The sequence below is a fragment of the Protopterus annectens genome, chromosome 12.part0 (assembly GCF_019279795.1).
Source record: "Protopterus annectens isolate FY-2018-M chromosome 12.part0, PAN1.0, whole genome shotgun sequence".
Lineage (NCBI taxonomy): Eukaryota > Metazoa > Chordata > Ceratodontiformes > Protopteridae > Protopterus > Protopterus annectens.
The window spans coordinates 767,280,523-767,306,504 of NC_056746.1; the positions used below are offsets into that span (position 1 = coordinate 767,280,523).

Below are 25,982 nucleotides of genomic sequence, written 5' to 3' on the forward strand. Positions count from 1 at the left end.
GTCCAACTTGCAACTGAAGAAAACCAGGTAACCACTGGCACACTGAATAGGAATTTGGAGACCACAAGTAACCATCCCTGCAAAGGCTCCTGAAATCAAAATCTGAATATGATGCCAGACAGAGGTCAAACAAGGAGAATACAAGTGTTCCAGAGTTCAAAGGTCTGGATTAATCATGAAGAATGGAAGATACCCCATTTGAGGATAGGCAGACGTTAGGGAAAATGCCCATGCGGAAATAAGAAGAAGATAGACTATTTCCCACATTTGTCCAGAGAAAGATACAGCTACAACACAAGTCCATACAAGAAATTAAAGAATTAGAAATGTAATAGAGTCATATTCCTTATAGACAGGAAGGAAATAGACCAAAACAAAATAATAAATACAGGACTTAAACAGTTCTGAGCCCACTGGGAAAGAAGGAAAGTCATGAATGGGGAGAAGGTATAACTTAGGCTGGAAGCCCAAAAGCATCCTTCTGAGCTAAAAAATTAGATAGCCCTATGTAGAAATGACACTGTTCCGCCAAAGAAATTTTGATTCCTGTGCCAACAGGTGAGAGCAATTGGGTAGATAAAGATCTACGAGGAGGATCACCACCACAGAGGGTTCTGGTCAGGAAGGTGAAAGTTACTCCAAGAGAACCCAAAAATTCTCAAGGGTTGATTAACTGAAGCCCAATTCTGGAAGATACAAGAAAACATTTCAATGGAAAACTGAGACAGAGAAAAAAGCTTCAACACTGGGAGAGACTGATGATAAAGATGGAGAACACTGAGAGGAACTGAATATATCTATATCTGTGTGTATACATACACACACACACACATATATATATATATATATATATATATATATATATATATATATATATATGTAGATGTGTGTGTGCGTGTGTGTGTGTATGTAGATGTGTGTGTGCGTGTGTGTATGTGTGTAAGTAAATACAGAGTATAATTTTCAAAAATGCATTTGAATATTGTAAAAGATCCTTACCCTCCACAGGGACAGAATGAAACAAGAGAACATGGAAAAGCCTAAGCCAAGGCTGAAAAATATGCCTGAGTCAGAAAGCCATTACCAGGATAGGTCTTACCTCCAAGCCAAACAGATATGAAAAAGGGTTAACCATCAGACTATCGGGTACCATTTTTTCTTGAAAGGAAATGGAGAGGAAAGGTACTATAAAAGGAGAAGTCCCCTCTGAAGAGTGTAAGTTTATTTTATTTTATTCTTATTTAAATTTGTCTACCAGATAAATAATCTGGTATACTGACCCTTTTTTATTCATGACCCATGTACAACATAGCACAACAGAAAAAAAGAAGAAACATCTATGTGTAAGTCACAGTTAGAAGGCATATGTGAAAGTTGCCATTTAGAAGACATACAGTAGAAAGCATATAACAGCATAACGGAGGGATTACTGTACATTATGTACACTATATGCAAGATGCAGAAAATAATAATCACAGTATGCAATACAATAAACAATTTTACATCCTGGCAGTGCTACTTTGTACAGTTATTTAGCCAGTATGTCAAAAGAAAGTGCATGTTGACCACTGACTTAAATTCTTCTTCTGGGAAACACACAGGAACTCACATCTCAATCTGAAAGGAAAGGACAATGGAAATAAAAAAAGCAAATTGACAAGAGCAAACATCATGTCAAACAGCATTAAGCTTGATAGCTAGTCTGGAAAAGGAACATCATTCCTGACTGACTTCACAGTTATGGAAAAACCTGAATGAGTTCCCCTACAGACGAGAAGAAAAGGTCTCTGAGGCTCAGTAACTGGCTAGATAAAAATAGAAGTATAATTTAACAAGCAAAGACTGAGGAGACAGATTATTGCAGTTGGCACTAAGCCAAAACAGGTTGGTAGAAGAAAGAAAGAAAGCCCTAGCTTTTTCTGGCTCATGACCAAACCCCAGAAAACCAAGGTAACATAAGTACCATGAAGGACAAAAAACTTGGAATGGATTAGGGAATGTGAATCAACCCCTAAAAGGTCAGGAAAGTAAGGAAGGGAGACTTGTATGAGACTGAGGAGAGACAATACTCATAGCTGAAAGCTTAGCTTCACATAGACAATTAATTTGACTCAATCTCACAAAAACACCTGAGCTAATCTGTGATTGTGGTGGGGTAGACTATTGCTTAACATCTGACATGATGGATGGAATACAAGTATATTGTTTCTGAGATCACACAGATTGAAATGCTTATAGACTAATCACTCTAGAATGTCTGAGACACAGGAAATTTTGCAAGTCTGACCCTACCCAAAGCACACACAAATCCACATTCATAATCCAATTGCCCCATAACGTCTAAATGTGGGTCAAGATATGGGCCTACCAATTCTAAAATTATACACAATTTAACTTTTGTAGTGCAAATACCTCAAGGTATTGGAGATAAAGCAAAATATATGGCTATGCTACCTTTTACACACAGGGCAACAGTCTACGAATCCATGGACTATGGAGAAAATAACAGTAATAATTCAGTTATCCACTTATCTGAAATAAATGAGTAGAAATAAGTTTGCTATGTCTGAAGCTGCATGCAGCTGCTGTCATGAACTAAGCACCCGATGAGATCTGAGATGCTGAGGATGATACAACTTTGCAGCTTCAAAATATATGCTATGAGAAAGCCCATTGCCTCCACTATCATGTATTATTAAGTTCTCAGAAACCCTTTCTCTAAGGAATCTAATGCTTAGAACCAAATATGAGCCTATTGATCAAAAGGTTGTAAACAATGACACACTCAATTATCAATTACCCCATTATACCTAAGCTGTAGCGTAAGACAGCTACCTGCTGCTGAGATTATACACAATTTAAAATTGGTCATAAAAATTAACCCAAGACAGGCAAAATATATGATGCTGTTGCTTTTAATGTGATAAGGGAACATAGCAGAAAATCAGTCCTGAAGGTACTGTTGGTGCTGTAGCCAACAGAGTTAGCCTCATCTAGAACAGTAGTTTCAGTTTTAAGAAACTCACAGATGAAGGAATACCTTGGAACCAAATGAGACTTGGAACCGATCAATACATGGATCTAAAAAATGGTTGATCAGATCTGAAACTGAAGTACTTGATGTGGAAAGAGGGTTCAGCATCGAGGGAAAAGGTTGATGCCTGATCGGCTCCAAGGAAGAGTTAAGAGGTAGCCCTCCCAATTCAGGATTGTTTTATGTAGGATAAACCTAGATAAACATAGTGGCCACATCAAACAGGACAGATCATACTGAGGTCAGGACAGAGAATACATCTGATCCCAAGAGGAAATCAAAGCCACAAGGATAAATGTCAAAGCCTATGACATTGGTAGTAAGCAAAGGGGGTCAGCTCCAAGACCCAATATCAGGCCCTTAAACACTCTCCTAATGATGGAGAGAAAGGTAGCCTGTAAAGATATTGCATCAGACCTCTGAACAAGGTCATAGTAAGGGCATAGTTTCCATATAGTCCTATATCAGATCTATGAACAAGGTTCAAGCAGGAGTTACTACCAAGGATTGTAACAACTCTAATGATGCCAAAAGACCAACTGACAGCAAGGGCTGGTGAGAGGATCAGAAAGACTCAATTTCAAACAACTAGGAAAGAGGCAACTAGTCTGTGAAAAAAAAAGGTGAAGCATTACAAAATGAACAAAAACAGTGAGTAAAGCACCTTTTATTGATAGTACATGAAAGGCAGAAGGTAAAATCTAACTATTTTTGTCATATTATTGTTTATTGATGCAGAATTAATTGTTCCCTTGACTGAACTCAGTTTTAGTCTACAAGTGTAATTCCAGCTACTAGTGGTTGATCTAATTTGAACCCATATGTTTGTGAGCTACTGTTGGCAGAGAATTTGCGGTCGAGGGATTAATTGTTCTCATAAATAGTCTTATTTTCACCATCAATCTAGATTATTATTGGGAAACTGTGCAACAGAAGCATATTGTTTTGCTGCTTGTGCTATTTTAGACAAAAGCCAGCTTGTTCAAATGGAAACTGTTTGTGTTTTTTTTGTGACACTTTATCCAGTAGAGTACTAGCAAGTCATATCAATGATAGCCACCATTCAATATTTCTATACAAGGATAAGATAAGCTATTTTTAAACTAGCTTTAGAGAAAGATAGCTTGAGAACTCTGTCTGCCTTTAGTTGTGAGAAGAATATTGAATTGCTAGAGTAATTCTATGTAGTCTGATTATTAGTGTGTCACTGCACTTACTTCTGCTAGCTCATATTTCTCTCTGCACTCCTCTCATTATCATTTCCATTTTTTCTCTTATATTTCTAGTTTTTACTTTTATCTCTGTCAACTTTTTAGATAAAAGACAAGTTACCCTGCCCTACAACCACTGCTGCTGCCACGTGCTATAATAAGCTCCGGACTCCACCACAGTCATCAAGAAAATACCTTAATAGTCACTGTATGTTGTTTTTTTACTCATATTTAATTTCCTGGAGAGCACACCACCTCACCTGGCAGCTTGGTTTCTTTCCCCTCTACATGTAGTTTACGGCATCCTACACCTGAGTTCAGATCCATGTAGCTATGTTCCTTCTCTCCCCACCCCCAAATACTGTGATATCACCCAGTTTTCCTGATAGCACGCATACCTAAATGCTGTTACCTTTAAATACGTTTTAGTACTGGCTCAGCTCTAAGAGACCCTACTTTAACAAACTTTTGTAGCCTTTTCTGTCCATCCAAGCTAATGCCCCAACCCTTTCTTTCAAACTCTAAACAACTGCCCGTTTCTCTTTTAGACAACAGATTGTTTTTTTCCCACTCACCTTGTCCTGTTCATCCCACTCAGGCTCACTCTACTCCCCTACCCTACCCCAATTCCCACCCCCTTTCCTTTTATTTATACTAACCGTCCTAACATACCCCTCTCCTAATCAGCCAATTGCAAACCTAGCACCTCCCTCACCCTACACAACACCCCACCATTCACTTAATCATTCTATATCCTTACTCTACTTCCATAGTTATCTATTACTTCTAGCAATTCAAATATGAATACTAGTCCATATTTTTACCCAATCTCTATACTATGTATATTGTTGACCACAGCTTCCCATCTTACTTCACACCACCAACAGATTACCTTCTTACACTCACCCACCAACCTTCTCACAACCCCCTTCACACTCCTCCAATAAATTATATTGTTCCTCCACACATATTTAATAACTCCACTACCAAACTCTTCTCATTCAAATATGTACACACTAAAACAACTCCTTATTTGCCAGTCACATATGTCAAACAACTTATCAAACTCTCACATCTACAACTCATCATCTTAACTCTTGTAACAAAACAAGCACCTTACGTCTCAAACTTCTCTCATTTCCAACATAACACTGATCCCCTTATTCTGAATATGAGCCTACAAAGTATTCTCAATAAAATCCCCAATTTTCATGCAACCCTTTCACAGTAATTCCCAGACAGTCATTATAACTGAAACATGGCTAAAATCACACATACAGAATACTGAAATACTAACCCCTGGATATAAAATCCATAGGCTTGACAGGATTCATAAATGGGGTGGTGGCATTGCCATAATATACAAAGATAACCTCAACCTCATATGGTTAGTCATGAACTACCAAGACCACAACAATCTGGAATTCCTCACCACTCACCTTACAATCAACCCCAACAAAGATATTATTCTTATAGCAACCTACATACTCTCTGGTAACAACCCATCCACCATAAAAGATTTCTTCTGTTGGGTCAGCTCAACATATATAGTCAAGAAACTATTATCATGGGTGACTTTAACCTGGACTGGTCCTCCTTCACCACCGACAACCCAACTAATTTATCAATCTCCATGGGTTCCATCAAATTATAAACTCTCCAACTAGGACTGACAAGCATAGCCAAAAACAATCTATACTGGACCTTAACAAATAAACCCTCCCACTGTTACCAATATGCATGTCTCCCAGATAACCTAAGTCACCACAAACCTACCTACTTAATCAAAGAATGTATCTATTTAAGTAAAAACATATCTTACAGATTTATATGCAACAAAAAGAACTTTGCACCAGAAATCATTATTAGCCTTCAACAGAACTGCATCTGGATCCCACTAAAGCACCTCCAACTTGATCACACAGTTTTATACTTTAATGACAAATTCATATTTTAAATAATCTATCTCCACACTTACCATTGCTTACCAAAGAGACCAAGAAGCTAAGGGATAAAAAGTGGCACCACTATCTTACCACTAAAAATGTAACAAATCTGCTCAGCTATCACCAATTGCGAAACCAAGCCAAAAAACAAATCAAACAAGACAACCACTCAAGATAAGTTCCAACATAATCCTCAAAAGTTCTGGAAAACCATTAATACTATCCTAAAACCAGGTCCTACAACTCCTGCCCCTAACACTTCCAACTCCATTGATAGTCTCAGTTTAACTTTCACTTCATTAATTCCATCTTATCCCTGGTAAATAACAATAACACCCCCCTATTCTTACATACACAAACACCACAAATTACCTCAACTCATTCTCATTTCAACCCATCCAAACTTGTGCCATTAAAAAGCTACTATCCAAACCCAAGCCCTCATCCCTCACAGCAGACCAACTTCCTAATGAAGTTCTTAAAATAGCAAAAGATGCAGACTCTTTTCCAGTCTTCATCCTAACTAACCAGTCCATCACAGAACAATACATCCCAAAGTTATGGAAAATTGCACATATCATCTCACTTCATAAAGGTGGTTTATCCACTGAACTCAATAATTATAGGCCAATAGCCACTCTCTCCCCATGCAAACATTCTACAGAAATGTATACATGCACAACTATTCCAATACTGTCTAAACAATAATCTGCTAGCTCTATCCCAGCATGATTTTAGGCCAAAGCACAGCACTACCACCACACTTGTTAGTTTTACTAATACAGTTAACCAGATTAGAAATACTGGACTCCAAGTATCAGCAATATTTCTTGACATGTCAAAAGCTTTTGAAAAAGTCTTTCATCAGAAATTTCTGAATGAGTTAGCATTCCTTACCCTATCTCAATCTGTTCTGTCTTGGTTTCTTAACTACTTAACAAGCCGCCAATAGGCTGTAAAATGGCATAATTAACTTTCTTCTCTTTTACCTGCCACAGTAGGTGTACCCCAAGGATCAATACTTGGCCAACTAGTCTTCTCTATCTTCACTACTAAACTTTCATCAGCTACACAAAGTGCTACCATCATACAATATGCTGATGATTCTACCCTTACTTGTTCAGCTCCTTCCATACCAGCACTCCTTCTAACACTCCAAACTGCCTTCAATGGCACAGAAAACTATCTCTCCAACTCTCAACTTGTTCTCAGTCCCAACAAAACTAAGCTCATGCTCTTTACCAGTAATAAACTATCCAACACCCCACTCCTTTTCACCATCTCTTCCTCTAATGATACCATAATAGAGCCACTGGAACACACCAAACTCCTAGGGGTGATCATAGATAATAACCTTAGATTTGACATATACCTTGCAGGAACTATCAAGAAAGTAAATATTAAGCTTGTCTCTCTCTACAGAATCAAATCCTTCCTCACTGACCTCACTAGACATGCCACAGCTAGAACCCACCTTCTTCCCACTCTACTATATGCATTGCCAATTTTCACAAATCTCAGAAAATCTGACTTGAGTCCTGCTACAGCAAACTAGCAAGATTTGCCTTAAACCTTCCATTCACAGCACACCACTGCAATGCACTGCAGCTTCAAAAATGGCTTGAACTTCCCAATCTACTTACCTTTAACCGATTAAATTTCACTCATACCATATTTTGCCACCCTAGCAATTGCCCTGCTCTCAAAGATCTAGTTCTTTATTAGTCTTGTCCTTGCTCACTAAGGTCCTCCAACAAAAACCTTCTGAAAGCAACCATATCCAACAACTATTGAGACTCCCTATTTTCAAATCAAGTAGTTAAATTATGGAACTCCTTACCACAAGAAATTTGTAATACTGCCTGCAACTTCACATTCAAACAACTACTACAGGAAAACCTTACTAACAACTGACTTTGCTCATGTACCAGTCACAGCTGAATAAGTCTCTAATGATAACCTTCCATTACTCTCCAGCTTACTCTTTCAGATTCTCTTCCTCTTGTCTCTTGTTTCTTTCTTTCCCATATCTTCCTCTTCTCTCTTTACATGTTATGAAATTTGTTTTCTTCCATTACACTTTTATTAACATGTCCCTACACCTAATTTGTATACATAGCATTCTGTACTGTGTTGCATTCCATCTTATTCTACACAGCTATTTTTTGCTCCTATGTTTTTTTCTGTAGTTCTTTCTACAATTGTTTAGTATTAAACAGTTATATTATTGCTACAACTATCTCTTCTTGAAACTGTTTCGAATATGTTGTATAATTAGCATGTTATATTATTGTTAAGAATATCATCTAATGTAATTATTTGTATTTTTTTTTGTTAATTTCTCTGTTTGGAGCTTTTCTCCTCAGGCCTCAACTGAAAATGGGTCTCTGGCACAGTCAGATATACTGGGTTAATAAACGCAAAATAAAAAATAAATAAATAAAAATAAACATTTCTGGTACACATAAAAATTGCCATTCACTTAGAATGCAAGAACAAACCCTTCCTAAGATTCAGAGCACTTAAGATAAGATCATCCTCTAAAATAAAACATTTGCTTTGAAGAAACAAAGATCAATGCAAAAAAAAAAAAATCTATAATATATTCTCCAAACCCAGTATCAACTAAGTGGGAGATTCTGTGTAAAAATAAACAAGGGATTCCCCTAACTATATAAAAACCTATATTCAGAAGATAAAATTGTGCAACATGCACAGTGTCAGTGGCACAGGTAAATCGAATGCTGACACTGCGGTGTAGCATAAGGAGGAGTTCATAGGTTGGTACTAGGCTATCAGCCCTAGGGCCTATACAAGCCTAGCCATAACAATTCCCTGGCTATTTCTTCCCACATTATTTACTTTCCTGGACCCCTGTCTAGCAGGGCGACTGACGTGATCCCTGGGGTGAATTTCCTTTCTCCCATCCAATCGTCAAGGTTCCTCTTGAAGAGGTCCAAAGAGGCACTCTGCTTGACATGTACGGGCAATCTATTCCAGAGTCTGGGGAGTCTCTGGGTCAGGAACCTATCCCTCCAGCATGTTTTGTTTATTGTGATGACAAGGTTTAGATCCCTGGAGCGTGTAGCTCTGAGGGATTGGGATTTCTTTAAGTGTAGCATGTCCAACAGCTCTGGGTTTGACATGGCCTTGTATGTTAAGCAGAGATCGGCTCTGAGTAGGCGATATCACGACAGAGTATAGCTGGAGTTTTTAAGGCGGTCAGCGTGGGGCATCTGCTTTAGGCCTGTGATTCTTTTAGTGAGGTATTTCTGAGGCCTTTCCAGTTGTTGCAGATGTCTTGAGAGGTACATACCAAATGGGGCGTTGTATTCTATAATGGGTCTAATGAGGGATGAGTACAGTGGGACAATGACCTCCTTTTTTCTGGATGAAAAGCCCTTCGTGATGAGGTATGCCACATAGAAGGATTTCCTGACTGTTGTGGCGATGTGGTTATCGAAGGTGAGACCACTGTCCACCTGTGTCCCTAAGTCTCTTATCACACTTTCTGTGTTTAGTGTACTGCCACCTATATGGTACTGCCACCTATATGGTAATTCATGGATACATGTTTTTTCCCAAAGGGGATAACTTTTAGTTATGTACTCACCATAACTTCAGATGTTTGGGATCCATCTCGCCTACATTCTGACTGATGGGTCCGGAGCCGATCCCTCGGCTCCGACTCGGCACGCTTATGCCAAAGAGCGAAGTCTCTTATTGGCTGAGCTTACTATATCCCAGGATGCACCACTACCAGTCCCCCAGATCTAGTTTGTCCACATACATGCACACATGCACGCACTGCTTATATAACATCGTCAGATGAAACAAGATAAAAACAGTAGAACTCAAAACCGTTCAATCTCTTCTGATCTCCAAGGCCGGGGGAAGGAGGGCGGGTATTAGGAATGTAGGCGAGATGGATCCCAAACATCTGAAGTTATGGTGAGTGCATAACTAAAAGGTGTTATGTGATCCTATCTCGCCTACATTCTGACTGATGGGACAGCGTCCCTAGCACCTGAATCCTGGGTGGCTCACTGGAAAACACTCCTGAGTACCGTGGAACCAAATGATGCTTGCCCTTTAGATGCCACATCCAATTTATAGTGGGAAATGAAAGTGTGCGGGTTGGACCAAGTAGCCGCAGCACAAATCTCAGAAATAGCGAGCTTGGAATGAAAGGCGATAGAAGTAGCCATAGCTCTGGTAGAGTGAGCTTTGATAGATGTTGTAAGTTGCTTATTTGAAGAGGAATAAGCCTGAGTTATACAATCTCTAATCCATTTGGAGATAGTAGCTTTTGTGATGGTTTTACCCAATTTATTATCTGAAAAGGACACAAACAACTGGTCTGATTTACGAATTTGCTGAGTCCTGTCTAGATAGAAGCGCAATTGCCTGTGAACATCCAATTTATGGAGAGTGTACTCTGCTTCATTGGAGAATTTTGGAAAGAAAACTGGTAGCTCTAGAGATTGTTGGAGACAGAGATTAGAACAAACCTTTGGGACAAAAGATGGGTTAGGCCTAAGTGATACTCTATCCTTGTGAAAAATCAAGTACGGTGGTTTGATAGATAGGGCTTGAAGCTCTGAAACCCTTCTTGCAGAGGTAATTGCAACTAAGAAGGCAGTTTTCCAAGACAGATATTTTAACTCACATGTAGCAGCCGGTTCGAAGAGGGAAGATGTTAAGGCACGAAGCACCAAATCAAGATCCCACGGAGGCAGGATGAAAAACTGGGGTCTTAACAGCCCGCACCTTTAATGAAAGTTTTGCATAATCTGCTGCTCATCAACAGTGGATCCATGAATTCGTGAAATTTAGAGATAGCTGCAAGTTGGACTTTAATAGTAGAGACTGAAGATCCTTGATTAAACAAGGATGTTAAAATTTCAAAACCTCTGGAATCGGGCAGTGATAGGGTCTAAGCCCCTGAGTTGAGCCCAGATAGCAAACCTCTTCCACTTACTGAGGTACAATTTCTTAGTGGTGGGTTTGTGGGCCGAAGATAAAATGTGAATAACTTCGGGTCTAAGGTGTGATTTCTGACTAAAGTCGGAAGTGGAGGAGCCAAGCTGCCAACTTCAACGTCTTGAAGGGACTGGTGTTGTCGTCCCGACTGATGAATTAGCAGATCCGGGGTTAGATCCAAAACCCAAGGATCGTCCACCGCATGTTTCTTCAGGTAGGGGAACCATACCTGACGAGGCCAGTACGGAGCAATTAGTATCATTGTGGACCCCAATTGAGAAGCTTTCTGAATGACTTTGGGGAGAAGTGGAACCGGAGGAAAAGCATAAAGTAGCCCTGTTGGCCAAGGTTGTGCTAGAGCATCCATAGCTGCCTCCCCCTGATGTGGAGTCAAGGAGAAGAACCTTTTGCACTTTGTGTTTTGTGGTGTTGCAAACAGGTCGCAGCACGGCGTCCCCCATCTTCTGAAAACCTGAGCTGCTACTGTTTCGTTCAGGGACCACTCGTGAGGAGAGAGAATTGTCCTGCTTAATCTGTCTGCCAATATATTGGATTTCCCTGGAATGTGGGTCGCTACCAAGAAGCGGTTGGTAGCTACAGCCCACTCCCACACCCTCATGGCCTCTCTGCAAAGGGGGTAAGATCTGGTCCCTCCGTGTTTGTTTAGATACCAGACCACCGACATGTTGTCTGTGTGGATAGTGATAATGCCTTGAGGGAGAAACTTGTGGAGAGCCTGTAGGGACAGAAGTACAGCCCTCATCTCCAACACATTGATGTGGAGAAAGGTTTCGTCTGGAAGCCAGGAACCCTGAACTAACCTGCCCAGACAATGCCCCCCCCACCCTGTCTGGGAGGCATCCGTCGTCAGGGTGGCCACCGGAGGGGGGATAACAAAAGGTCTTCCCTGATTCAGATTGGACGGGTGAAGCCACCAGCGGAGGTCCCGTTTGCACGTTTCTGTAATCATAATGGGGTGATTGAGGGGAAGATTCTGAAAGGACCATTGAGTCGATAATAGCCACTGAAGAATCCTCATGTGCAATCTTGCCAGAGGAACTAGGAGAACCGTGGCAGACATTGAACCTAAAAGTTGCAGGACCATCCTGGCTGGGGCTTTGGATCTTGAAAGCAGGGCTTGAACTTGACCTTGTAAAGTTAGAATCCTTTCGGTAGGAAGAAAGACGCATCAATTTTGAGTCTATCTCTGTTCCTATGAACCTTATGCGCTGAGAGGGCAGCAAGACAGACTTTGACCAATTGAATGTAATTCCCAGGGTAGCACCCAGGAAAAGGTGGCTTTGAGGTTGTCCATTAGTAGATGCCTGGTGGTGGCAGTCAGGAGCCAGTCGTCCAGATAGGGAAACACTTGGAATCCAAGACTCCTCAGGTGAGCAGTCACTACTGCCAAACACTTGGTGAACACCCTGGGGGCTGTGGTGAGACCAAAGGGCAGTGCACAAAATTGGAAATGACTGTCTCCCAGGCTGAAGCGCAGATACTTCCTGGACGCCCGATGCATCGGTATGTGATAATAGGCGTCCTTGAGATCTATGGAGCACATCCAAACATCCTTCTCCAACAATGGGAGAATGGATTGTAACGTGACCATTCGGAATTTGGATTTCATGACGGATTGGTTTAGTCTGCTGAGATCCAATATTGGTCTCAGGTCCCCGGTCTTTTTTGGCACTAAAAAAAACCTTGAGTAATTTCCGGATCCGATCTAGTCTGTGGGGACTGGTTGGATGACTCCTTTTTCTAGCAGCTTTAACGCTTCTGCGGCTGCAATTTCCCTTTGACTGGATGGTGGGTCCGGGATTTTTTTGGACGGTGGGGGTGAGTGTGTGAAGGGAATGGTGTAACCTCCGGCAATAATCCGAAGCACCCATCTGTCCTGAGTGATAGACTCCCAGGCTTTTAGGTGCTTGGCAAAATGGCACCCGACTGGCTCCGGAGCAGCACAGCCGGGCAATCCCTCATGAAGTGTGGGAGGCTGAAGAGCCACGAAAGGACTCGCGGTCTCCAGAATTGCGGGGCCCTCTGCCGCCTCTGGGACGGCGTCTCCCAGAAAAATTTCCCCGTCCTCTGCCTCTGGAAGGGGAATCTTCCTGCTGTTGAGGAAAAAACTTACGTGATTTACGGAACCACATCTTCCCTCCTCCTTTAGCCTTGGGATAAGGCCAAAAGGGAGTGGAATAACGTGCACCTACGGCAGATAAAGTTTTTCCCTCTTGCTCACAGCGGGTAAGAGTGTCTTTAACCTTAGGTCCAAACAAAGAGGACCCATCAAAGGGAGCGTCAACGAAGGAAGACTTGAAGGCCTCCGCAAAATGACACAAACGGAGCCAGGCTTGTCTCCGTAGAGCCACGCCTGTGCCTGCCGCTCTACCCGCCCCTTCGCCGCATATGAAATGAGCCTCATGGACGAGTTAGAAATTGAAGTAAGGATAGCCAACTGAGAGCTAACCGACTGGGCTAGCTGCTCAGGTAGGTTACCCGAGAGGGAATCTGACAGCTCCTTGACCAGATCCCTCTGTAGCCTGGTAAAATGTGCCAAATAATTCAGGGACCTTAAAGTAAAGGCCGCTGAAGTCAGGGTGCGCTTCCCGTGCCGTCCATGCTCCTAGACTCCTTATTAGGAGGATGGACGGACGTTGAAGCCTCTGCCACGTCCTGTTGTGTAGCAGATGCCACCACCATGGCATCTACAGCCACGCCTTTAGTCAGGAACTCCTTCTCGGGTGGGGCAGACAAAAATTTGTTAGGATGAGAAGGCACTGGTTCCACGGTATCTGGATGTTCCCACGCCCTCCGACAAACCAAATCCAGGAGCTCGTCGAAGGCGGAGACACCCAGGAGGCGGAGGGCTGAGCCCCAAAGGCCTTGAGAAGCACTGACTCATCAGCAGAGGGGGGTTTGGACATCCAGCCGCCTCGTTGTTTGAGGATCTCTAAAATGTCTGCAAATGAGACATCATCCGAGGACGACTTTGGGGACCCCTCCGCATCATCAAGATCAGTGTCCGATGTAAGAGACTCGGGGGAGTCCACGTGCTTCCTCTTGCACGATCTCTTCCTTGGGGCCTCCTCCGAAGACAACTCCGAAGAACCCTCAGGAGGAGGAACCCCCAGAGGGGTAACCTCAGGCCCCGGGCTCCGCTGCCTAAGGACAGGGAACTGCCAAAGACCCAGTCTCCACGCCCAGGAAGGTGCGGTAAAGCCGGGAGATGGCGAAGAAGACTTGGCCAAGGCACTCCTCATAGCTCTGAAAGCCGGACCCCCAGAATCCTGGGAGTGTCCGGTCCCCGGAGCCATGATAGCAGACGGAAGTCCCGCAGCCGAAGCACCGAGAGGGAGGCTCGGAACCGACAACATAGGTCCCGAAACGTCACCCCCGGGTCCAGCCGAAAAAGTCCGTGTGCCAAACTCGGACCCGAAGGCCGGGGTTGGAGTAAGGGTCGGAGCCGACCCTAAGACCTCCACCGGCTCCAACAGCACCTGCTCCGACGGAGCCGAAGCGGTCGGAGGAGGAATGGCAATGACATGGGCATGGGCTGTCGGCTCCGAAGCCAACTGGGTCGGAGCGAAACAAATTTTTGAAAGACTGGGGACTGGAACAGTCTTTGGAGCACCCTGTCTATGTCCGAATCTGACATCCTCGATGACCTAAAGGATACTGAACGGGTTCGAGATGGCCTCTCCAACGGCCCCAAGGGGCTAGGGGACCGGCTCCGAGGCGACTCGATGACTATCGGCGCCGAAGGAATACCCAAACTAGCTTCCATCGGTGCCGAGGAGGACTTAGGCGCCGAGGAGGAAGTGTCTGAGCGGACAACCTTCATCGGCTCCGAGACCAGTGGAGCCGACGAAGGTGACCCACCTCTCGATGCCCCAGCCATCGGCTCCGAAGCCAGAGGAGTCGAGACTGGTGGCATTGAGGCAGACCGTTCCGCCCTCAGCTCCGAAGTCCTTGGAGCCGAAGGAGAAGCCTGCCTATGTCTTTTGGCGGTCGGATCCGACGGACTGGTCGGAGCCGACGCCCTTTTCTTTTTAGCAGGAGAAGGAGAGGATGCTAAAGCTTCTTCAAAGGAGGGTTTTATAAGACCTTTTAATATAAGCTTATTTTTCCTCTCTTGGAGGACCCTCGAGGAAAAAGCGTGACACACTCTGCAGGACTCCTGCAAATGTTTTGCACCCAAACAATAAACACAGAGAGAGTGGTCATCTGTTATAGACATTTTAAAGTTGCACTTGGTGCACTTTTTAAAGCCTGAAGGCCTAGGAACCTGAGACATTCCGGTAAATTATTCAGTGAACTAGCCAAACACAGTACAAACACTGTAACTATGACAGAAAAAAGAAATTTTCTCTGCTTTGTCCTTCTTTTTAAAGAAAGAGAAACTATCACCAGTATAAAGGATCCGAGATCCCTAATAGAACAGAAGTCACCTAACAACCAAAAGACCGGAAAGGCCTTTCCACACAAGAGGTACTTCTAGTCAAACAACACTCACAACACAAGAATTTACCAAGTAAATTTCTCCAAACGCACTCAAAACACAAGATAGCTGTTAAAACAGCTTTTAGTTGAAGTATAAAGAAATTCCTGACAGGAAGTTAGTGAAAAATAATCACTACTTAGCTCAGCCAGCTCGAGACCACGTCTTCACTTGTTAGCGGCAAACGAGATCTGGGGGACTGGTAGTGGTGCATCCTGGGATATAGTAAGCTCAGCCAATAAGAGACTTCGCTCTTTGGCATAAGCGTGCCGAGTCGGAGCCGAGGGATCGGCTCCGGACCCATCAGTCAGAATGTAGGCGAGATAGGATCACATAACATCAATACATTTCTTGGCATTGAGCTTGAGCCCATGGCTCTGGCACCAAGCATCTGTTTCTGTAAGGCCCTTTTGTAGAGTATCCACATCATTTGGGGATTCAATAATGGCTCCCAGTTTGCAGTCATCTGCAAATTTTGTTAGCCAGAGTCCCTTAGTGTTGACCTGTACTTCAGAGAAGTAGATGCCAAACAAGAGCGGCCCCAGGACTGAACCCGGAGGTACTCCACTTGTCACTTGTCTGGAGCTGGATTTGGAGTCAGCTACTTTTACAGTGTGGGTTCTATTAGTAAGCCATTTAGCAACCCATTGGGTGACATAGGGATTAATGCCCAACTTAGTAAGTTTATCTATGATTCCAGAGTGGGGGATGGTGTCAAAGGCCTTGGCAAGGTCTAGATAGGCTGTGTGGACCACCTTACCCTTGTCCATGGCTCTGGAGACTGATTCAAAGAAGTCAATCAGGTTCAGGAGACAAGATCGGCCCTTCACAAACCCAAACTGGGTGGGTTCCAGTGTTTGAAGGTTGCCAATGTCTTTATTTATAAGTTCAATGATAATACGCTCCATGGCCTTGCAGATAAGGCTTGTCAGACTGATGGGACGGTAGTTTCCGGGATCCAAGGTGGATCCCCCCTTGTGGATTGGGATAACTGTAACTCTGCGCCACTCAGTGGGCACGAAACCTGAGGTGAGGCTATGATTAAACATGACACTTAGGTGAGGTGCCAGTTCATATTGTAGTTCATGTAGTACACAGCCCGGGATGTCATCTGGTCCCATGGATGCTGTATTCTTGGCTTTAGTGAGTGCGTTTTGTACCTGTGTGGCCGTTATTACTGGAATTTGGCAATCTTCCGGTATTGAGATGGGGGTGAAGTTGGCACTGAATCAATCTGCCAGGATATTGGCAATATCCTTCGGATCAGTATATGTAATGCCATTCTGTTTTAGCTCAGAGCAGATCTGAGCATTGCCATTTAGATTCTTGACATAGTTATAGAATGCTTTGTGGTTGTCTTTGGAATCTTTGGCAATTTTATTTTCGTAACTAGCTTTGGAGGATTTTATGAGGCTTCTCAATTTCTTACTGAGGCTAGTAAGGGAGTTTTTTGCATCCTGGGATTTTCCTCTTTTCTGCAACAGTTTCTTCCTTTTGTTGTAAAGTTTGTTTATGGCAGGGGACCACCAGATTGGCTACCTTTTTTTGGATGAGAGCATTTTGGTTCTATTTGGGATGGCACGATTCATGCATGAGTGGATGTGCTCGTACAGTGCCTTAGTGTAGGATTCAGCAGTTGAACTTTCAGTTCCTGTCTGCATGGGTGTCATGAAGTTTGTCACTTCTGACTTGAGTAGCATGAAGTTGGCTTTGGAGAAGTTTTTTATGGTGGTTTCTTTACTGGGGGGGTGGGGGTGGGATGTGGATGTTAAGGGTGATTAGCTTATGGTCAAACCTGACTAACGAGGGGATGACCATAGGTATGGAGCATTGATTTCCCATGTTGGTAATGACCAGGTCTAGGATATTGGAGTCCCTGGTGGGACTATGGATTAGTTGATCCAGGGCGTTGGAATTTATGAATTCCAAGAACCGTTGCGCAAAGGTGTTGGGACATGAGTAGTTTTCCCAGTTAATGGCAGGGTAGTTAAAATCACCCAGTATTAGGGTGTTTGGTTCTATCTTAATATTTTCCAGTATGTTTAGAAAGGTGTAGTGAGAATCTTGGGGTATGGTGGGGGATCTGTAGCAAGCTACAATTTGGATTGCAGTCTTACCTAGTGTTAGTTGCACTTGGAGAATTTCAGACACATTGTGTTGGACAACTAGCCTGGTGGTGTGAATATCCTTGGTGAATGTTGACACTCCTCCACCTTTAGTGTTTCGGTCCTGGTTTGGTGCTTCACTTCTGACCGTATCATGCTTTGGATGAGATGTTAAACCAGCATGGCACCTATTGAAAAGTGTGGGGGTCCTTTATCCATACAAAGAAGACTGCATTTACAACATTTTTACATATTTGCAAAATATTTACAAAATTACAATTTTCCATTCCCCTTTTTTTAACTTATTATACTTTGATGCTTTATTGTGTCAAATTGTTATCCTTATCGGACTCCCCACTCCTTTTTCCATAATCACCATCTGATTTTAATTAATATCACTACCAAAATCCACTTTCCATTGAACATAAATATAATCCATATAACATAAAACAATTTTTATCAACACTTTTAACATATTTTTACTTCTATTCTTACAATATCCATATTTAATCATGTCCATACTTATTTTATCCATTTTTTATATTTTCAATTTCTTTACATAAATTTTCCCATAATTCCACTATTCTTTCACATTTTAAAAACACATGTCCCGAAGTTTTCTCTTCTCCACAACATAGACATATTCTTTTACTTTTCTTTTTGTATGGCATGTTTCCTTTTACTTGTAATTTATCTATTACCAGTCTCCACTAAAAAAAAAAATCTTAGCATTCAATTTTTTTATTACACCATTTATTTCACATTTTTATAACTTTAATTTTACCCTCTGCTAGCTTAGCTTTTCCCATGGTTTGTCAAAGTAATTTGTATACTATATTTTTCTCTTCTTTTTGATTTCATCAATTTTTATTTTCTACATCAATATTTTTTTCTGAATAACATTTCATTTCTTCATTTATGCCTATTTTCTCTTTTACTCCTTTTTACCATATGCCAAAATTTGTCATACTTATATTTAAACAGTTTTGCAACTAATTTTTCATATTTTTATTTATCTACTTTAATATTTTATTTAAATTTAGTGAAGCAACATATACCACTGTGTTAATTAATCCTAAACCTCTTTCGTCTTTATTTACAAGCAAAAAAGCAGTCCAGAACTCCATATAAATGAAAAAAATATTTGCAATAATTCATTTTCAGATATCATTGAACTCAAATACACTTGCTAAATTTGCTATTTTCCCATCAAAACTGAGTTTATATAACGATCATTTTTCCTAAATGATATGTTTTCCAGAAAAACAAGAAGTTATGTACTCACCATAACATTCAATGCATGTAGTCCATCTCGCCTTACATTCTTACCCATGGGTTCGGAGCCGAAACTTGGCTCCGACTCGGCAATACTCTAGCTCGAACTCTTCAATTGGCTCGTGTCTAAGAGGTATCCCATCATGCAACAGGTCTATTCCCCAGATCTTGTTTGCTGCAAGCGAGCACACACACACACAAACACACACACACACACACACACACACACACACACACACACACACACACACACACACACACTACTGACACCTAGAGATTATACCTCCAGGTCCTCCAGGAGGGGGTAGGAGGGTGGCTTAGTAAGAATGTAAAGCAAGATGGACTACATACATCGAACGTTATGGTGAGTACATAACTTCTTGATGTTCTGTAGTCCAATCTTGCCTTCATTCTTACCCGTGGGACAGTGTCCCTAGCACCTTGATCTTGGGTGGCTCAGTGAAAAATACTCTTGAGCACTGTGGAACCAAAGAAAGATCTGCCTCTACAGACCAGATCTAATTTGTAGTGACTAATAAAGGTATGAGGCGAAGCCCATGTTGCTGCAGCACATATATCATCCATAGACATCCTAACCTGAAACTCAGTTGAGGTAGCCACAGATCGTGTGGAATGAGCCTTAACTTTAAAGGGTAATTCTTTGCCATTGGAAGCATAAATAAATGAGATGCAAACAGAGATCCAGCGAGACAAGGTTACCTTAGAAACAGGAACCCCAAGTCTAGTGTCTGAAAACAAAACAAACATTTGATCTGATTTCCAGAAAGCTTCTGTCCTATGTAAATAGAAACGCAATTATCTATGAACATCTAGCTGATGAAACTTAAAATTCTGCCTTGTTGGAGAATTCAGGAAAAAACACAGGCAACTCAATGGATTGGTTGATACTGACAACAGAGGCAACCTTTGGAACAAAGGAAGGATTGGTTCTTAAGGAGACCCTATCTTTGTGAAACACCAAATAAGGTGGCTTAATCGATAATGATTGGAGTTCAGAGACCTGCCTAGCTGTAATTATGGCTACCAAGAATACTGTCTTCCATGACAAGAACTTAATGTTACATGTAGCTGCGGGCTCAAAAGGAGATGAGGTGAGCTTCTGTAATACAAAACTGAGATCCCATGGCATTACTGGATCAAAGACTGGAGGTCAGAGTAACAATGTCCCTTTCAGAAAAACCCTACAAAGCCTATGAGCCATAAGGTTGGGCTCATTAGCAACGTGAAAGTTAGAAATCACTGCCAGTTGCACTTTAATGGTTGCTGCAGCTGACCCCTGATTGAACAGTTGAGACAGAAAATCTAATATTGCTGAAATAGGTGCTGTATAAGGATCAATATGTCTCTCACGGGCCCAAATAGAAAATCTCTTCCACTTACTGGAATAAATCTTCCCGGTAGAAGGCTTGTGGGAAGATGATAGAATATGGACCACATCCGGGGAAAAATCATGAAGCCTGACTAAGGATGGAACTGGAGCAGCCAGGCTATCAACTTGAGGGTCTGGATGGGGAGATGGAACTGTCCTGACATGTGAGTCAGCAGATCTGGAGCTGGGTCCAGAATCCAGGGCTTGTCCATTACATAGAGTTGAAGGAAGGGAAACCAAATCTGACGAGGCCAGTGTGGGGCAATGAGGATCATTTTGCTTCCCAAAGACTGTGCTTTCTGAATGACCTTTGATATCAGAGGTAATGGTGGAAAGGTGTAGAGAAGACCGAAGAGCCAATCGTGAACCAGAGCATCCCTGGGTGTCTCCCCCTCCAGGAGGATAAGGGTGACGTAGCTGCTGCATTTGGCATTGAGGGGGCTGGCAAATAGATCGCAGCAAGGCTGACCCCATCTGTGGAATATGTTCTCCGCAACATAATTGTTCAGGGACCACATGTGAGGCATTAGGATAGCTGTCGGTAATCATGTTGGACTTCCCTGGTATATGCGTTGCAACTAGAAAGCATTGGGAAGACACCGCCCACTGCCAAACTCAAAGTGCCTCTCTGCAAAGGGGGTATGCTTTGGTTCCTCCCTGTTTGTTCAGATACCATACCACTGACATGTTGTTGAGTGGATTGCAATTGTCCCTAGAAGGAGAAAGCTCTGAAGTGCTTGCAATGCTAATAGCATTGCTCTCATCTCCAAGACATTGATATGCAAATGGGTCTCATGATCCTGCCACGTGCCTTGGACTGTCCTGCCGAGATAATGCCCCCCCCACCTGATCTGGAGGCATCCGTGGTCACCGTGGCAACTGGAGAAGATGGAACAAAAGGCTTGCCCACGTTGAGATTGCTGGCCTGAAGCCACCAGCATAGATCCTGCTTGCACATGTCCGTAATCAGAATAGAATGGGAGAGTGGAAGATGCTGTAGTGACCATCGGGCAAAAAGCAGCCACTGAAGAACCTTCATGTGTAGTCTTGTAAGGAACTAGCATGATTGTGGCAGCCATGGTCCCTAATAACTTGAGGACCACTTTTGCCTTGACCTTCCTCAATGGTAGTAAGATGTAGACCTGCTGTTGTAGAGCCTGAATTCTCTCTTCTGGTAAGAATGCCCTCATGAGCACCGTATCTAGTTTGGCGCCGATAAAAGTGACACACTGCGAGGGCAACAAGGCAGAATTTTTCCCAATTAGAATAATTCCTAACCTTTGGCACAGTGTAATGGTGGCGTCCCTGTCTGTAACAGCAGATGCCTGGTGGTGGCAGAAAGGAGCCAGTCGTCCAGGTATGGAAACACTTGGAATCCCTGACATCTCAAGTGAGCCGTTACCACTGCCATGCATTTGGTGAACACCCTGGGGGCTGTGGTGAGACCAAAGGGCAGAGCGCAAAACTGAAAATGACTGGCTCCCAGCTGGAAGCGTATATGACTTCTCGATGCCCTGTCCATCTTGATATGGTAGTAAGCATCGTTGAGGTCAATGGAGCACATCCACACATCTTTCCCTAACAGAGGGAGTTATTGACTGTAAGGTGACTATGCGGAACTTGGACTTTTGTACATGAAAGTTCAATCGTCTGAAATCCAGAATGGGTCTCAGGTCCCCTGTTCTTTTCGGCACCAAAAAGAATCTGGAGTAAGTCCCTAATCCTACTTGGTCTGTGGGGACAGGCTGGATGATTCTCTTTGAAAGCAACTTTTCTATTTCTAAAGTTGCGGAATCCCTGTGACTGGATGGAACATCTGTGATTCTCTTGGTTGGCAGGGAAGGAGAAGAGAAGGGAATATGATAACCTCTGGAAATTATTTTTAATACCTACTCGTCTTGGGTGATGTCTTGCCAGGCTTCTGGGAATAAAGAAATGGGACCCCCGACGGGCTCCAGAGACATACACAGTTGGGCCTCCCTTCAGGAGCGCTGGTAGGGAGAATCACGAAAGGAATCACAGTCTCCCTGGTTATGCGGGCCTCCTCTGCCTCTAGGGCAGCGTCAATCTGAATTTCCACCCCTCTCCTGCCTCTGGAGGAGGAATCATCTTGTGCATCCTGAAAAAACCTCTGTGACTTTCTGAACCACATTTTCCCACTATTCTGGCCTTTGGGGTAAGGTCTAGAAGGCATGGAAAAACGGACTCCCACGGAAGACAGGGTTTTTCCTTCCTGCTTGCACCTAGTGAGAGTGTCCTTCACCTTGTTTCCAAACAATGATGAACCATCAAAGGGGGCTTTGGTGAATGTAGACTTGAAAGGCCTCTGCAAAATTGCACAGGCGCATCCAGGAGTGTCTCCTAATAGAGACTCCAGAACCCGCTGCCCTACTCGCTCTGTCGGCTGTGTATGAGATCAGCCTCATGGAAGAGTTGGTAAGGGAATTTAGAGTAGACATCGCATTGACCTTCTGTGCCACGGCATCAGAAATATTACCCTGTAGAGAATCTCCTAGCTCTTTTAGGAGATCTCTCTGGAGCCATGTAAAATGCGTCAAGTAGTTCAGCAACCGCAGTGTAAAGGCCGCTGAGGTAAACACACGCTTCCCATACTTGTCCATAGCCCAGGACTCATTGTTAGGTGGACGGATGGTAGACAAAGTTTCAGCAAGTTCCTTCTTGGTGGCTGCTGCCACCACCATGATATCTACTGGAACGTCTTGTTAGATAGGGGAGGACAAAAAATTATTGGGTCTCCTAGGGACCGGTTCCACAGTGTCAGGAGTTTCCCACACCTTTCAACAGACAAGATCTAGTAGCTAACAAAATTCGAACACCCAACACAGGGCAACTAGGAATGAACACAGGAAGAATACAGACCACTCCAAAACAAATCCAAGGAAAGCCAGCAAAGCAGGAACAAAACTTTAATGTAGACTAAGCGCTTTCACCAAACAAACTGTGGCATCATCAGAGACTCTGATGATGCCACAGTTTGTTTGGTGAAAGCGCTTAGTCTACATTAAAGTTTTGTTCCTGCTTTGCTGGCTTTCCTTGGATTTGTTTTGGAGTGGTCTGTATTCTTGCTGTGTTCAAGATCTAGTAGCTCATCGAAAGGGGGAGAAACCCAAGAGGCAGAGGGTTGAGACCCGAAAGCCTTCAGGAACACCAACTCCTCAGAAGGGGATTTGGATGGCCAGACGTCCTCTCTGCTTCAAGATCTCAAGGATATCTGAAAAACAGATATCTTCAGAAGACGACATGGGGGACATGTCTGACTCCTCGAGGTCGGTGTCCGACATCACAGACTCATCTGGGGAGTCAAGGTGCTTCCTCTTACACAACTTCTTTCTGGCGGGCTCCTCAGGCAAAAACTCTGGGGAGATGTCAGAAAGTTGGGGACCACTCATGGAGGTATCCTGAGGCTTAGGGTCTCCGCTGCCCAGGGATAGAGGGTGATCCAAAAATGATACTGGTGCCAGAGGGTCTGAGTATTGGCGTCGTAGGATGCAGCTGACGACCTGGCCAGCATGCTCATAACCTCAAATGCTGATCCCCCCTGCCTCTGAAGGCCGACTAATTATAGAGGATACAGTAGTCGCCCTCAACGCCAAGGAGATGAGGTTGGAAGCAGATGTCGGGTCCAAGCTCACTCGAGTCGAAGCACCGAGAGGAAGGCTCGGAACCGATGAAGATCGATCCAAGCCCTCCCCCTCGGGTCTGACCGGAGAACCGTGGACCCACGACCCCGTAGATGGAGTGGAAAAAAGAACTAAGAGGCCAGGCGAGGCTACTGGAACTGACCTAACGGCACCCGACGGAAAAGACAACTCTGGCTCCGAAGGTCGAGAAAGGCTCGGAGGAGGAACAACCAAGGATGAAGAGGCCATAGTCTCCGGAGCCGACTGGCACAGAGTTGAAAACAATTTGGCCAACACCGATGACTGAAGCAGTTTCTTCACCACTCTATCAATGGCCTCATCGGAAAGGGTCTTGGAGGACCTGGAGGATATAGTTGGAGATCTGGATCTCCCTACGGAAGAGGACTTGCGTAAAGGAGAAACCGGTCGAATAACTGGAGACCGGCTCAGAACCAAAATATCCGTGACTGGCTCAGAGAGGCTGGGAGCCGATACAGACTTAGTCAAAACAATACCTTCTGTCGGCACGGAGGGCAATGGAACCGAATAAGGAGAAGCTGTTCTTGTAACTTTCTCTGGTGGCTCCGAAGAAACAGATGGAGCCAGAGAGTGCTTCTTAAAAGTCTTTTTGTCCTTTTTAGCTGGAGAGGATAAGGCACTGGAAGGCTTGACCAAGTCTTCCTCGAAGGAGTGTTTAAGCAGTCCTTTCAAAATGAGCTTGTTCTTCCTCTCCTGTAGCAGACAGGGACTGAAGGAATGACAAAACAAACAGGACCTCTTGGAGGTGAATAGCCCCCCAGGCAGTACATGCACACAGAGTGCCCATCAGTCAAAGACTTATTATTTTTGCATTATTATTGACTTATTTTTTTACTTATTATTGTTGCATTCAACACACTTTTTAAAGCCCAAACGCCTGTGTTCCTTAGAATCCTTGGACATGCTGAACACACACACAGGTACAAAGCAACACGTACACACACTGGACCCAACTAAATCCCGCACAGGAAAATAGAGCCTCTAACTAAAAACGGCCTTGTAACCAGCAGGAAAAAGACTACAGGGAGGACTAGGTCCTCTAACTTAAACGGGCCTAGCCCAGGGAAACAAAGGCAGGATATCACCATTAGCCAGACACAACACTAAAAGCTAATAGAAAGGGGGCACCAAACCAAAGACCACACGGAAACAATGGGGAAGACTAGGTCCTCTAACTGAAACGGGCCTAGACCGTGGAAAGAAAGGAAAAGAACAGGATACCAAAATGGCCAATGAAAGGCCACAAAAACAGCAAGAAAAGCAAACCAAAGGCAGTATAACACCACTACCACACACACAGAGCTATGAAAATAGCTTTTTTGAGCAACAAGTCAAAAATTTATAAAAAGTATACTTCTACGGCCAGAAGTGAGACATGTCTGAGTGTAACGAGTGGCAAACGAGATCTGGGGAACAGACCTGTTGCATGATGGGATACCTCTTAGCCACGAGCCAGTTGAAGACTTCGAGCTAGAGTATGACCAAGTCGAAGCCGAGGTTTGGCTCCGAACCCACGGGTAAGAATGAAGGCAAGATTGGACTACATAACATCACATTTTTAACTCTTCTATTATTTTTTTTTCCATTGAATTCTACTTACATTCTTTCTCCCCAAATTGTATACCTAACATAGAGATTTCATTCATTGTAAAACATATTCCCCCATCTTAACTATAGCTCCTACTCCTTTACCTTTGTCTTTGTTTAAAGTCATCCCTATTTCTTCTAAACATTTATTTAAATAAAATATTCCCTCTTTTATCCATATCTTGCTTATCACAATTGCTATAATATCATCTGCATAAGTTAACAGAAATCAAATCCTTGACCTCTCAGGTAAACCATACACTGCTTCCT

At 43.2% G+C, this 25,982-nt stretch overlaps 1 protein-coding gene across 2 annotated transcripts in view; it reads right to left on the bottom strand.

Moving 5' to 3' along the window:
* The window catches only part of SCNN1G (sodium channel epithelial 1 subunit gamma), a 1,228,370-nt gene that overhangs the window by 662,540 nt on the left and 539,848 nt on the right, over positions 1 to 25,982 (bottom strand). The gene's annotated exons all lie outside the window — the stretch shown is intronic.